Genomic DNA, 12777 nt, shown 5'->3' with positions numbered 1-12777 from the left:
GGGCCTGCTGTAAGTGGAGAGAAATAATGCTCTGTGAGGGCTTCAGGGGCTGATCATCTGATCGTCCAGCAGAGATCACTGCAGAACTCCCGGGCAAGGCCGGCTAACAGCTGGCGCTTCGACTCGTGTTCTGGCTGCTAAGGTCCACATGAAGTGGCGCAGAAAAGTCTTGTCACCTCCCTCTCTGGTCAGTGACTATTGAAAGAGGTGGCATGTTGGGAAAGGGGTCTTAAAAGATGAGCAGGGTCGGGAAGGATTGTGGAAGGTGAAGTGAGGGAGTCTGGTTCCCTGAGGAAATGCACGACCTAAGTGGACGGGTATTCTGCACTTTTTTGGTGCTAAGGGACCAGACTGTCCATCCTCTTGAACCGAATAGTTCTGAATTTGGAGTTCATCATGACTGAGAATCAGTTAAGTGTTAGTTGCCCCCCTTTTCTCACAGGTACCTAGAAATGGGGTCACTAGCAGCCAGTCTGGAGAAGAAGTCTAAAAGTTACATATGGTTCCCATGTCTTTGCATATGGACAGTGAACATCTTTATTGGGGGGGCTTAGTTACCATGTCACCCACATGCATTAGCCTGACGGCGGCTGTTCTCTTTGGTCAAGTTGGTTCTCTTGAAGAGAGAGATTTATGTGAGGGTGCCAGGGAACTTCTCGGACTTTGAGAGGCCCTGGGATCAGGCACTGTGCTGAGTTTCCTGAGGGCCCCGTGCCTGATCAGTCCTTTGTGGTTGCCTCCACCAAAGCCTCCTGCATTAACCTCTTCCCTTGGTCAGTGGTGGATTGTATTAGGCATCTGCTTCCTCAGACTTTCCTCTATCAAGGTGAGGTCTTGTGGGGTTCTAGAGTGGCAGTGGCTGTCACCTCTGCGTATCCTGGCAGCACAAGGACAGATGGGATTTTGGCCGTTGCCTCAGGGAGAAGGCCCTCACCACTCAAGTGTCCTCAAGTACAAAGGAGGAGCCCAAGACCCTGGGTGATTGCAGATGCATTCCTGAGTCCACATGAGAGTGAGGGAGACCTCTTAGTGTTAGCGTGCACATGTCCCTCAGCCTAGGCCAAGTGCACACAGCCTGACGTCGGTCTGTAGAGGTTGATGTCCCAGGAGACTGATGTACTCAGGCGATGATTCAAGGTGCAGTAACTTGACTGTTCCTATCACATCATGGATATTACTCATATCAAAGGCATGGATATTAGTCCCAATGAGTTCATATTGATTCCTGTCCAGGGAAATATCTACTGAAAATAAAAATCAAGCAAAATGATTGTTTTGGGCCTGAATTTGTCATTTATTTACTTATTTTAATTTTTAAAATACTTTATTTATTTGTTTGTTTGAGATAGAAAGAGGCACATAGAGAGAATGGGCAAGTCAGGACCTCCAGCCACTGCAAATGAATTCTAGACACATGTGCCACCTTGTGCATCTGGCCTATGTGAGTACTAGGGAATTAAACCTGGGTCCTTAGGCTTCTCAGGCAAGTGCCTTAACAGCTAAACCATCTCTGTAGCCCCTGAATTTATCATTTTGTACTTGATTTTATTGGTTACTTCTTTTTTTGTTTTGTTTTGTTTTGTTTTTGTTTTTCGTGGTAGGGTCTCACTCTAGCCCAGGCTGACCTGGAATTCACTCTGTAGTCTCAGGGTGGCCTCGAACTCAGGGCGATCTTCCTACCTTTGCCTCCCCAGTGCTGGGATTAAAGGCGTGCGCCACCACTCCCAGCTTTTATTGGTTACTTCTATTGTAACATAGTGTTCCTTTGTGGAATACTCAAGGGGATTATCTTTCATAATACATTGAAACTTTATTTTCATTAAAAAAAACTAGCTCATCTTTCAGAGAGCCTCTTGTAATATTATTTTGTTTAAATCTCCAGTTCCAAGAAAGCGATGGCACAAGCAATGAGCAGTGAGTAACTGTTGCCACAGATAGACGCTGGTTTGGGGACCTGACTGCAGCGTCTTAATGACACAGGACAGGATGTAGAGATGAAATGCCGAGGGCTTCAGAGCTACGGGGACTTGGGGTCACAGAGTTCAAACTGGATTTTACGATTGCTGAAACCCTGTGAAAACTTTTTTTTCCCTTGTGCAATGCTTCAGATGGTTTTTGGAAGTGTTCAGAGGAGAACCCCTGTCTGGAGTCTGCTCACCAGCTGTCCTTTGGCACTTGTGCCACAGTGCTACCAGGAATAGAGATGGAAACTTCTCCTCTGGAGGTTTTCCTCTGCGTTTCTTGGAGCCACATAGTAGTGGATTTTTGCCCACATGCAAATGAGTGAGTGGCATATTTGATCATTTCACAGCAGAGCTGTCTGCTCTTTAATTTCATCCCTCTAGTGAAACTGTGTGAGGGCAGCAGTTATGCTTCCACGAGAAACCGATGGCTGCACACGCTGCAGGACGCCGCTGCGTGAGCGCCTCCCTCGCAGGCCAGGCGCGGCTCTGCGTGTGGGGTGGGCGCGAAGGGCCTGCTTGTGAGCTCAGGTCTGCTTATTCCTAAAAGCCCTGGCGAGAGCAAAAGGGGTTTCCTCTTTCCTTAACAGCAGTTTTGAACACTGGAGTTCGCTGGGCACTGCGGGCTGTGTGTGAAGCCAGGACCAGGGCGATGCCTGGAGTCTCTTCACATCCCATCCAAGAATTGATCCGGATATTTTCCTGGTTTTATTGACCATTCAAGGAAGCCGTGCAAATTGCAGATAGGATCACATTACGTCTGAAAGTTCATCTAGTGCTCTGGAAAGACTGGCAGAACATAAAAGGTGGATGTAGGTACTCAGAAGATTTTGCTTGTCTTTGTCTTAAACAGCAGTTGTAATCCCTCCACCCCCACAGGTGCGCAGTTCAGCGGTTTTCTCGAGGTCTCTGCTGTGGCACTGTCACCAGCATGAGCTTGTGAGCGGTCCCCTGCCCCTAGTGTCCCCTGAGTGTCTGCAGTTTTCCTCATTCCTTCCCCTGCCATGAACCATCTGCGTGCTGCGCAGGACATAATTCACGTGAAACGTTTTTAAGGTTCACCTGTACTTCAGGCTGCAGACGTTTGCTCCTTGGTCCGTGTGGGTGCAGCGCATCTGCGATGCCCCCTTGTACGTACTGAAGCATCGCTTCAGTGGTCGTGTGTCGCCATTCCTCTCAGGGCGATTGATCTCCCGAGCCTGTGCTCAGCGTGCCCTGATCGCTTCCAGGATGAAACAACTTGGCCATGATACCGAGCAGAAGCTGTGTGGGTTTCTTAAGATGGCAGTCTTATGTCAGGCCTTCCGCAGAGTCACTCGATGCCAGTATTTTTTTTCCTCACCCATCAGAAGAGGAAATCAATGAAGCATGGTTGTGCATAATAAAACCACATTCTGCCTACAAAACACATGGGTGCTTACCTTTGACCGAGCATTTCCCCTTCTAGAGAGACACCTCCAGTAATGTGAAAAACACATATGGCGTGACCTACTTAGCAGTGTGCAGGGGAGCTTGAAGACTAGAGGAAGGCCATCCCTGTGGAAGGCCTCGTGGCAATTTCCGGGACACGTGGGGCCTGAATGTCTGACGTGCTGCTCTCGTGAGGGAACACTTACCGGCCGAAGCTTGTATAAGGAGAACGGGAGAAGAGGAGCGCAGTCACTGGGCTGTGGCGCGGGCCAGGGAAGGAGCAGGCAGGGCGGCTGGGGCCAGTGCACTGCTGAAGCTCATCTTTAGTGAAGCCACAGATACCTCACGCGTCTAGACTGGAGACGATTCTCAGCAGCTGAGATGTGGGGTGACCCGAGCCAAGCCGAGTACAAACAGAGACGGCACGTGTCACACTGTAGAGTAAAACGTTACGCAGAGACAAGCCAAGCAGCTGGCTAAAAAACGGATCGCCTTGATTCCACCAGGCTGAGGATAGGAGGACCAGATGAGGTGCTGTTTTGTAGTAGGAAGGTTGTTTCCCAAAGGTCAAGGGCTAAGTGTGGGCGGATGCGTAATGAGTGCGTGATATTGAACATGAGCATGGCCGCCTGCCGTGAATAACCAAAGCTAGGTCGCCCCTCCCCCCATAGACTTCAGGTGAGGACAAGAGGGGCTGGAAGGTGGCATTGGGGTGGAGGTTGGGTGGTCTTTAACATTTACATATGTATAGCTAGGTGCGGTGCAGTACAGATGGACCTGTTCTCACACTGGTGCACTGGGATGGCTCAGAAGCAGTGACTCCCAGCAGAACAGAGTGAACTCTGGGACACCTGCCAGTGCCAGGAAGAAAAGGGCAGAATGCTCCGAAGGGCCGGCAGCCAACCCTGAGGAGCCCCTGGTGGCCAAAGCAAGGGAACAAATGAATAGTCCATAGAATAAATAAGTGTTCATTACTCCCTACTGATCAAAAACAACCGAACAGATAAGCAAATACACATGGCCGAAGGGACAAGTTTTCCACATGAAAGGATGTGGCAGTCAGGAAGGAGGAAGGCCCAGCAGCCACTGCCAGTGGGTGTCACAGTTGCTGTGTGGGCCCCCCAGTGTGGGTGCTAAGGGCAGTGGCAGATACTGAGGAGAAATCGGATATTTGCCTCTTCTCAGAGTAGCTCTTCCCCAAGTTGTTTATTTATTTAAAAGGGAAAATAGTGACTGTAGGGTAGAGGAAGGCAACAGACAGCGCCTCCGGGGTAGTGAGGCTGGCCTGGGCTGTGGCAGCCGCACACAGTCCTCTGCAGTTCCTGAGCAGATGCCCACCTGTCAGCACCTGGGCAGCACTCTTCCAGAGAATCCGTGCAGTAGCCGGGGAAGGCTGGGAGCCCTGGCTGTCCGTGGAGGTGACTGCAGAATCACGGTGGCGTGTTGGACAGTCATCTACACAGATGGGTTAGTAGGAAGCCGTTGGAAGTCAAGTACAGCTCATAGTGTGGCCGATAGTGTCACACCAGAATTCATTTCCTGATTTGACAGTTCCCCACCCAGCATCTCCCAGGGCTCACAGTTCACCAACTTATGCTTTTTTTTTTTTTTTTTTTTGGAGAAGTGTGGTGAAGGGTATGTGGGACTTAATGTTTTTTCAGTCTAGCTGTATACCTAAAATTTCACAATGTTGAGAAAGCACAGGACAGAACCCACTCAGAAACTGCCAATGCACAAATGGTCAGTCCTTGCCTGTCATCTGTGCAAAGCTTTTTGTCCCTCTGCTGCTGAGGGAAGGTTCCTGTTTCCTTCCGTAAGGAACCGCTGGCGCATTCCTTCTGGAACTCCTGAGCGAGCAACACTGTAGCCATCTTTCCACATCTGTGCCAGGCACAGGTTTTGGGACCATGCATGAGTGTTTCCCAGGTTAGCAGCTCACCTTCCTTGGTCTTAGGGTTTGGGTGGGGTTTTTGTTTTTATTTTTTTCAACTCCAAAAGGAAGTTTTAAAATTTTACATGTTAAATGTGTTGCCTTTCCTTTTATGTCTTCTGTTTTGAATCCCATCTGAGAACCTTTTCTCTACCTCAGTCATATTCTTTAATTTCTTCTAATAGTTTTGCTTTGCTTTCCACATTTAAGCTGGTGATCTTAACGGGCTCCGTGTCTGTGCTTTGGTCTGTGAGTGGTCTCGCTCCATGCTCAGGTCAGCTTCCCTGCCTTGATCACGTTGGAGGGCTCCTAAGTTGTCCTCTGTGAGTTCTGTATGCGGTGGTGGCCACAGCTTGTCATTTGTGTCTTGTGGCTTCTACACGGAGGGCCACATCGTGAGCACGAGGCCTGCTTAGGCGTTATAGCCTCTCTGCCGAGTTACGGCATTATTAATAGCCTAGGTCTCCAGGTGGCTGGTGGCGAGCCCTGGGTGGATGGCAGCGGGGATGACGGCAGGCCGCCCCTCTCGTCCCGTGCCACGAGCGTGGGGCTGCTGCCGCTGTTCTCTGCGCGCTCTCATCGGGGCAGCAAGTGACCTGCTCTTTGCTTTTACTGAGGACTCTTCGCAGGCGTCTTGTCGCAAACAGCCGTGGAGCTCGCTGTGTGTCCTCTGCATAGGTGACTGTTTCCTCCGAAGCCTCAGTACAGAAAAATCTTTATAGGTTTCCTGACACAGAACATCCCTGCATTCTGAGGAAAACCGTGCTTTTAGCACACTGCCAAATCACATTTGCTCTTTAATACCTTCTGCTTCTTCAAAATGATTCTCTTTCCACTCCCAGCCCCCTGGCCTTGTCGGCCTTTTGAGATGTGCCTTGCAGATTGCTCCACACACCAGTGATTTGATGTAGACATTCAGCAGCTGGCTTTTTGGGTAGGTGGGAAAAGCCTCATCGATTGATAGCATTTGCCAGCTCCTATAGTCTTTTCTTCCTTCCTCCTTCTCTCTTTCTCTTTCTTTTCCCTCTGTCCCTCCCTCCATCGCTCCCTCTCTCTCTCCCTTCCTTCCTTCCTTCGGTAGGGTCTCACTTTAGTCCAGGCTGACATGGAAGTCACTCTGTAGTCTCAGGGTTTTCCTTGAACTCAGGGCAGTCCTCCTGCCTCTGCCTCCCGAGCACTGGAATTAAAGGAGTGCTCCACCACGGCTGGCTGTAGTCTGTCTTTTTATGTTCTGTTCCAAGCTACCTGTGGGCCATCAGTTGGTTGATCGACTTGCTGAAAATGTGCCGTTGGTGGGAGCAGGTGGGAGCTGGGGCCAGCCTGTCACTGAGTCTGAGTATGTACTCTGGTGGCTTCCCTGTTGGTACTGTCATGTGACTGTTCTCAGGACCAGCCCCGTGCTGTTGGGGTCAGTGCTCTTATCTCTGGGTGACGGTACTGACCGTCATCACCGTGGTGTCCTCACTCTTGACTTGAATACCTCCTGTATTTAACTTTAAGTCATTCTTTTCTGTTCTGATAATTTACAGCTCGTCCTGAGCCTGTGACTGTTGATTACTCTTGTGGCACTGGTTTTATTAGACGCACAGCATGGGTTTGTGACGGCAGCTCTCTTAAATGTAAGATGCATCATTGTCTTCCATTCACACCTCTTCTCTTCTGGAGCACACACTGGACCTTTCTCCATCGGTTTGTGCACCCAGCAGTTGAACAAAGATTTTTTTTGAGCATCCAGTGCCTACTGTGACACGGCCTCCCATACAGAGATAACCTGCTCTGCCCTCATGAACCATCTGTTCTTAGATGTCTGTCATTTGGCTGCCACATCGATTGACTGCCCTTGTCAACTTCCTCCTTACTCACACTCCCGCTTGCTTGTCTTTGCCCCCCGGTATTATCTTAGCCCCAATCCTTCCACTGCTTTGGTTTTGAAATTCCATGCTTTGATGCTCATTGACATTTAGCCTAGAAACGTACATGATCGTTTCTACTTTTGCTAAATTTTCGGGCTGAAAAGGCAAAGGAGTTGAATCTGGCGATTTTACAATAGGAAAGTTAACGTTTAAAAGACTGTCATAATATAGTGATTAGAAAAGTTTGGTGAAATGGCGTGGGCATAAACTGTCACTGCTGAGGGAGCAGGCCCGCTCTCTGTTGGCTACTCAGGAGGGCAGTGTGTGGTATGAGATTCTATCTGCACCTTCCTCAGGCGACTGTCTTTGGACAGCTTGATGGCTCTGTAGCGTGTGCGCCTGGCCAGCTGTCCACTCACTGTAGGGTCAGCACTACAGTGCTGTGTGGAATGAGGAGGTAGAGACTCAGCGATTGGTGGGCTTCCTGAGGAGGAGGTGTGGAGGGCCCAGACAGAGCTGGAGGGTCACGGTGGGCTGCCTAGTCCTGGACTAGGTGTCTGCATGCAGGCCAGTGGAGCCTGGAGGACCGTCGGCTCAATGTTCTGCCACACTAATTTGGGCTTCTGCTGTTTTAATCCTTTGCAAAATTAGTCTTTAGTTTAAAAATCATTATTTTAATAAGAAAATGGCTCTGCTTATTTATTTGAAACAGTTTACAAGACTCTAGAGATAACCTTCTCAAATTTCCTGGAGGAGGGTGCAGAGAAACTGTGTGTGACAGGCAAGGCTCACTGTGTGAGGCCCAGGCACAGCCAACGACGTGCTGAACTCACAGTCAACCTTATTCCACGCCCCCCCTCCTCACAGCAGCGTCTCCCACTGTGCACGGCTGAGGTGGAGGCTCTGTTGTCCTTTCATTTGCCTGTGGACTCTGACCTCCCCTCATTCTCTCCACTGTCATAACTGGTTGGTAAGAAGGATTCTAAACATGAACATAAAAAGATGTGAATTATACATATTTCTATTTCATGTATGGGAGGTGGAGTAGCAACAACTTACCTATAACTTTATCTTATTTTTTAATGAAGTTTTCCTTTTAAGAAAGTATATTTTTGATTTTTGTATAGTTATATTTTGGAATTTAATCCTTGAAGGTAACAATTACAAGGATCAAGTCTTAGACTAGAGATCTAAGATCACTTCATAGAACACTTTTATTCCTTTTTTTGGTTTTTCGAGGTAGGGTCTCACTCTAGCCCAGGCTGACCTGGAATTCACTGTGGAGTCTCAGGGTGGCCTTGAACTCACGGCAATCCTCCTACCTCTCTGCCTTCCAAGTGCTGGGATTAAAGGCGTGCACCACCATGCCTGGCTTATTCCTATCTTTCTTTCCCCTTCCCTCTCCTTCTCTTCCCCTTTTCTTCTCCTTCCTCCCCTTTCTCTCTTTCTTCCTTTCTTTTTCCCTTCCTGCCTTCCTTCCTCCTTCCCTTTCTCCTTCCTCCCTCCCTCCCTCCCTTTCTTCCTTCCCTTCTTCCTTTTGCTTGATAGGGCTTCACTTTATATCCCAAATTGGCTTTGAGGACTTGGTCCTTCTGCCTTGCCTTGCCAAATGCTGAAATTATAGGTACATGCCACCATACCTAACTTGAAGTTTACCTTTAAATCTTAGAATTCAGGAGCCCTTGTCTAAGGTGAAAGTTTCCCTATTGCTAGGCTGCTGTTGGGTTCTTCTAGAGGGACATGTTGTAGTTGACTGTGTAAGTCACGTGGTCATGGCCAGAACCAATAGCATCATGACACAGAAGACACCAGAAAATCCATCTTCTAAAAATGATGCATGTGATAAAGGGAAGAAGAGAATTGGGGGTGAGAAGGAGGATAGGAGAGGGGACGAGAATCAATCAAGCAAAAACAAAACAACAAAAAGTCAAATTGTCCTTGAAAATACTATACTGCATGACCTCACAGTGCCTGACACTACCTACACAAGACCAAAGATCATGACATCAAAATAAAAGAGAGACTGATTGAGAGGGGGAGGGGATATGATGGAAGATGGAGTTTCAAAGGGAAAAGTGGGGGGAGGGAGGGCATTACCATGGGATATTTTTTATAATCATGGAAGATGTTAATAAAAAAAATTTTGAAGAAAAAAAAGAAAATACTACACTGAAAGAAACTAAATATTTGGAAGGCAGCTATGCTCACCACTATGCCACCAACGTGAAACCTAAATACCTGTATGCTGACTAAAATAAAATAATAATCTACCTTCCTATAAATTCTAAAGCACTCCCCCAAATTAGGGACTGTTCTAAAACCTAGCCACTGTGAGGGGAAAGTCAGCTTAAGTCTCTTTACCAGAACAACTATTTTTAAAATTGCTTTAAAGAAGTAAGGCTTTCCGTTCCTATCAAACAGGAGTCATGCATCCACACATGATTTTGTATTCTTTCTTTCTTTCTTGCCTATGGAGCTTAGGTCCTAAGATGTCAAACTGCTGTCTCCCCTGGTAGTCTGAAGTCAAGAAAATCCCAGTCCCTCTGTGCCGCCGGTTGGATGCTCTGTTAGCTGGCCAGTAAACAGAACGCTTGGGTGAGTCTTGCCTCACACCCGTTGCCTCTGACACACTAGGAACAATGAAAACCAGGAAACCAAGGCTCTAAAATAAGCTCCCAAGCAGGCAGTCTCCGAGGAAGGAAGCGGCCCACCGCTGCCCACCGCTCTCATCGCTTGTCCTCGGCCAGCAGCCAGCCCCCGGCCGGCGCATGCCAGGGTGCTGTGCACTTTGCCTGTGGTTCTGGGTTTTCCTGATGTTCCCAGAGCAGCTCTCAAGGAGTGGTAGGAGAACATTGAAAATCCAGGTAGAGGAGCTAGCGGCTATCCAGGTCTCCTTGCTGCTCCCCCTGCAGGCTTCCAGAAGCATCTACCTCTCGTGCTGAGAAAAGCCAGGAGAAGCAGGCATTGAGGCTGCTGAGCCCTGCGGTCACAAGGATGCTCCTTGCTAACACAGTGGTGTCTCTCTGCTGCCCCCAGTGCGTCATTCTGTGGTTCTGGAATTAGGTTTTTCCTGTTTGTGGTGAAGGTTCAGGGGTGGTAGAAAGTTCTGAAAATTCTGAAATCTGTTGTTACATGTAGTAGTCGTCAGTGGTGTTCTTGACATCTATTTTCTTTTGGACAGCCCCACGTTCCCTTTCTACTGTGTGTCTTTCTGGCCTGGCCGAGAAGCCCTTCCCCTGCAGCCTGGAGGAAGCACCACGGCATCTGGCCTCAGGGCTCCTCGCCAGAGGACGGGGACTTGGTGTGCTGCAGCCCCAGCCCTGGAGGCCAGTCCTGGGCCAGGGCTTTTCCTGTCACTTATCTGCCCCTTGAAGCACATCAGGAGTGGGCTTTGTTTGACGTTACAAAATGTCTGATAAGGTTGAGTCATATACAGTGATTTGCCTTGTGTCACTTTGTTTTTCCTGGTGACTTATTAGTCACTGGTCAAAGTTATTTTAAATTTGTACTTGATTATACATTTTAATTCTTAGGTGGTTTCTTGATTTTAATGTCGTAATGTTCTTTCTTATAAGATAGCTTTCTGGGAATTTTGTTGAGAACGTGAGACTTTAAGACATAAAATCACATTATTTGTTCATAAATACCTAGAAGCATTTTTTAAAGTATTTTTCACAATTCTATAATCAGGTGGGTTTAAACAGAATTTTGTGTGTATCCTGGGCCTTGTTGCTGGTCATTGTTTTGCTGCTAAGCATGCCGTGGCTTCCTAAGGACTGTGGGCTCCTAGATGAGGCTTTCTGAAATTGCCTTTCAAGTAGAAATGTTTGAAAGTAGTATTGGGTGTCTTCTAGGATGTGCATGAATTACAGACTGGGGGTGGATAGACAGGCTTTGAGTACAGCCGGCTCTACCCTCTGGCCCTTCCACCTAGCTGGTTCCTTTTGCATGTCCCTGACGTGTGGGGTGACGATGAGATGATGGCCCTTACTGCCATTGTCTAGTGATGTGGACAGAAGTCAGGTAGTCATACGAGCGGGTGAGAGATGGCCACTGTGAGGAAGGAAGGAAAGTGACGACCTTGTGGGGCTTGGAGTGGCCAGGGGAGAGAGGTGAGGCCTTACTCCCTGCTGTGTTGTGAGCTCCTAGCTGTCAGCAAGACGCTCTCTTGACTCCCTCGTGGGTGGTGTTTGCTTCCTGCCCAGCCTGTTACGCTCAGGTTTTGGGACTCTCCCTGAGTCTGAAGTGGATTTTCAATTCCTGTCTCTGATCATGGTCACCAGCTAGTATTTCGTCCCAGTCCCAGTATCTCAACTGGATTTGGCAGGACCAGACCCAGGCTGTACCAGCCCTGGTAGCCTCCTGGCTCAGTCTTCCGGGTACCCCAGATACTGCTTGTCTCTAGCCTCTCTTCCGTGCTCCTGCCTCCATCCTGGACCTCCCCCCCCCCCCCCCCCCCCCGAGCCTTCTGGCCCTACCCTGGCAGGGGCTGCCCAGGCTGCCTGCAGGACTTGTTTTCCCCTTGGAACCATGTTTAACCCTCAGTCCCAAGCAGGGGAGAGCTTGGCCTGAGGCTGGCGCAGGAGGCCATGCTGCCTGCCATCAGGGTTTCCAGACCTTTCTTCCTGGGTGTTGCAGTCCAGATGTGCTTCCTGCATGTCACCTTGCTTCATGTAGGCACCGCAGTGATCTGTCCAGGCAGACCGTGTCACATGACCACAGTGTAACCTCTTCCAGTGACTTCCCATCCCAGTGGAAGAGGGACATTTTCTAGGAGAAAGCTCACAGCCCTGGCCATTTCCCCTCCCTCCCTGCATCTGCTTCTCCTCTGCATGGGAGCTGTGCCCCAGGGGTTTATAAGGCCATCTATCCTCAGCTACCATAACTGAGGATGTCTCTTGGGAAAGTCCGTCTCTCTTCATGTTCTTCTGTCTGTCACCTTGTTTTGTGAGCACAGGAGATGACCTTCCTGTGTTGCGTGTGTGCATCTGTCTCTGGCCCAGGACCCAAGCTGCCTGAGGCCGCGGCAGACCGGAGCATTGCCACAGCCTGGCTCCTGCAGCAGGTCTGTCTGTGGCTCATGCTTCCAGGCATTTGTTTGGCCTGTGGTTGAGTTTGGCCCTCACGTGCCAGAAAGCCCAACTACCAGAAAGCCCATGGGTCCCACTGCTGGCAAGACAGCCTGAGGGTGGACGCATGTTGCCATTTCCACTCTGCTGTTTCAGAGCGCTGCTTTGCTCCCGGGTTTGGGTCCCTGGGTCTGGCGATGTCTATGCTATCTCGACCACAGGAAGGAAAGCAATAAGAGGTGCTGTCTCTCCCAGGAAAGCAGTAGCATTTCAGGAGCCAGATTGAAGAGGGTCTGTGGAAGTAGGTGTGTTGCTCTCCTTTTAGGCCTCTTTTGTGCCAGCGATGATGGCATTAAAGACCCAGAGGTCTCCGAGAAGGGAGGGAGTCCTCTGAGGATTTTGGAGGGATCCTCCCTTCCTTTCAGATGTTCCTCAAGTTCACTTTCTTCCTGAAATGTCCTGCTGGGAGCCCAAGGTGAGTGAGGGTTCCTGTGCTCACAGCAGTGCCCCCTAGGGAAGAGTGGAGGAACTGGCCTGCTCAGTGCTTTATCGAA

At 49.3% G+C, this 12777-nt stretch overlaps 1 protein-coding gene across 5 annotated transcripts in view; it reads left to right on the top strand.

Annotated features, from left to right (window-relative positions):
- The window catches only part of Adarb1 (adenosine deaminase RNA specific B1), a 135605-nt gene that overhangs the window by 12093 nt on the left and 110735 nt on the right, over positions 1 to 12777 (top strand). Inside the window, exon 1 of one of the 5 annotated variants that reach the window (XM_045148825.1) lies at positions 9631 to 9749. The exons of the other annotated variants lie outside the window; for them this stretch is intronic. The gene's annotated coding sequence lies outside the window, so the exon portion shown is untranslated. Of the gene's footprint in view, positions 1 to 9630; positions 9750 to 12777 lie in introns of those variants that run through there. 5 annotated transcript variants of the gene reach the window in all.

This window comes from Jaculus jaculus, chromosome 5, assembly GCF_020740685.1.
Source record: "Jaculus jaculus isolate mJacJac1 chromosome 5, mJacJac1.mat.Y.cur, whole genome shotgun sequence".
Lineage (NCBI taxonomy): Eukaryota > Metazoa > Chordata > Mammalia > Rodentia > Dipodidae > Jaculus > Jaculus jaculus.
Note: the sequence above shows the minus strand (reverse complement) of the source record. Positions and strands in the feature narration are given on the sequence as shown.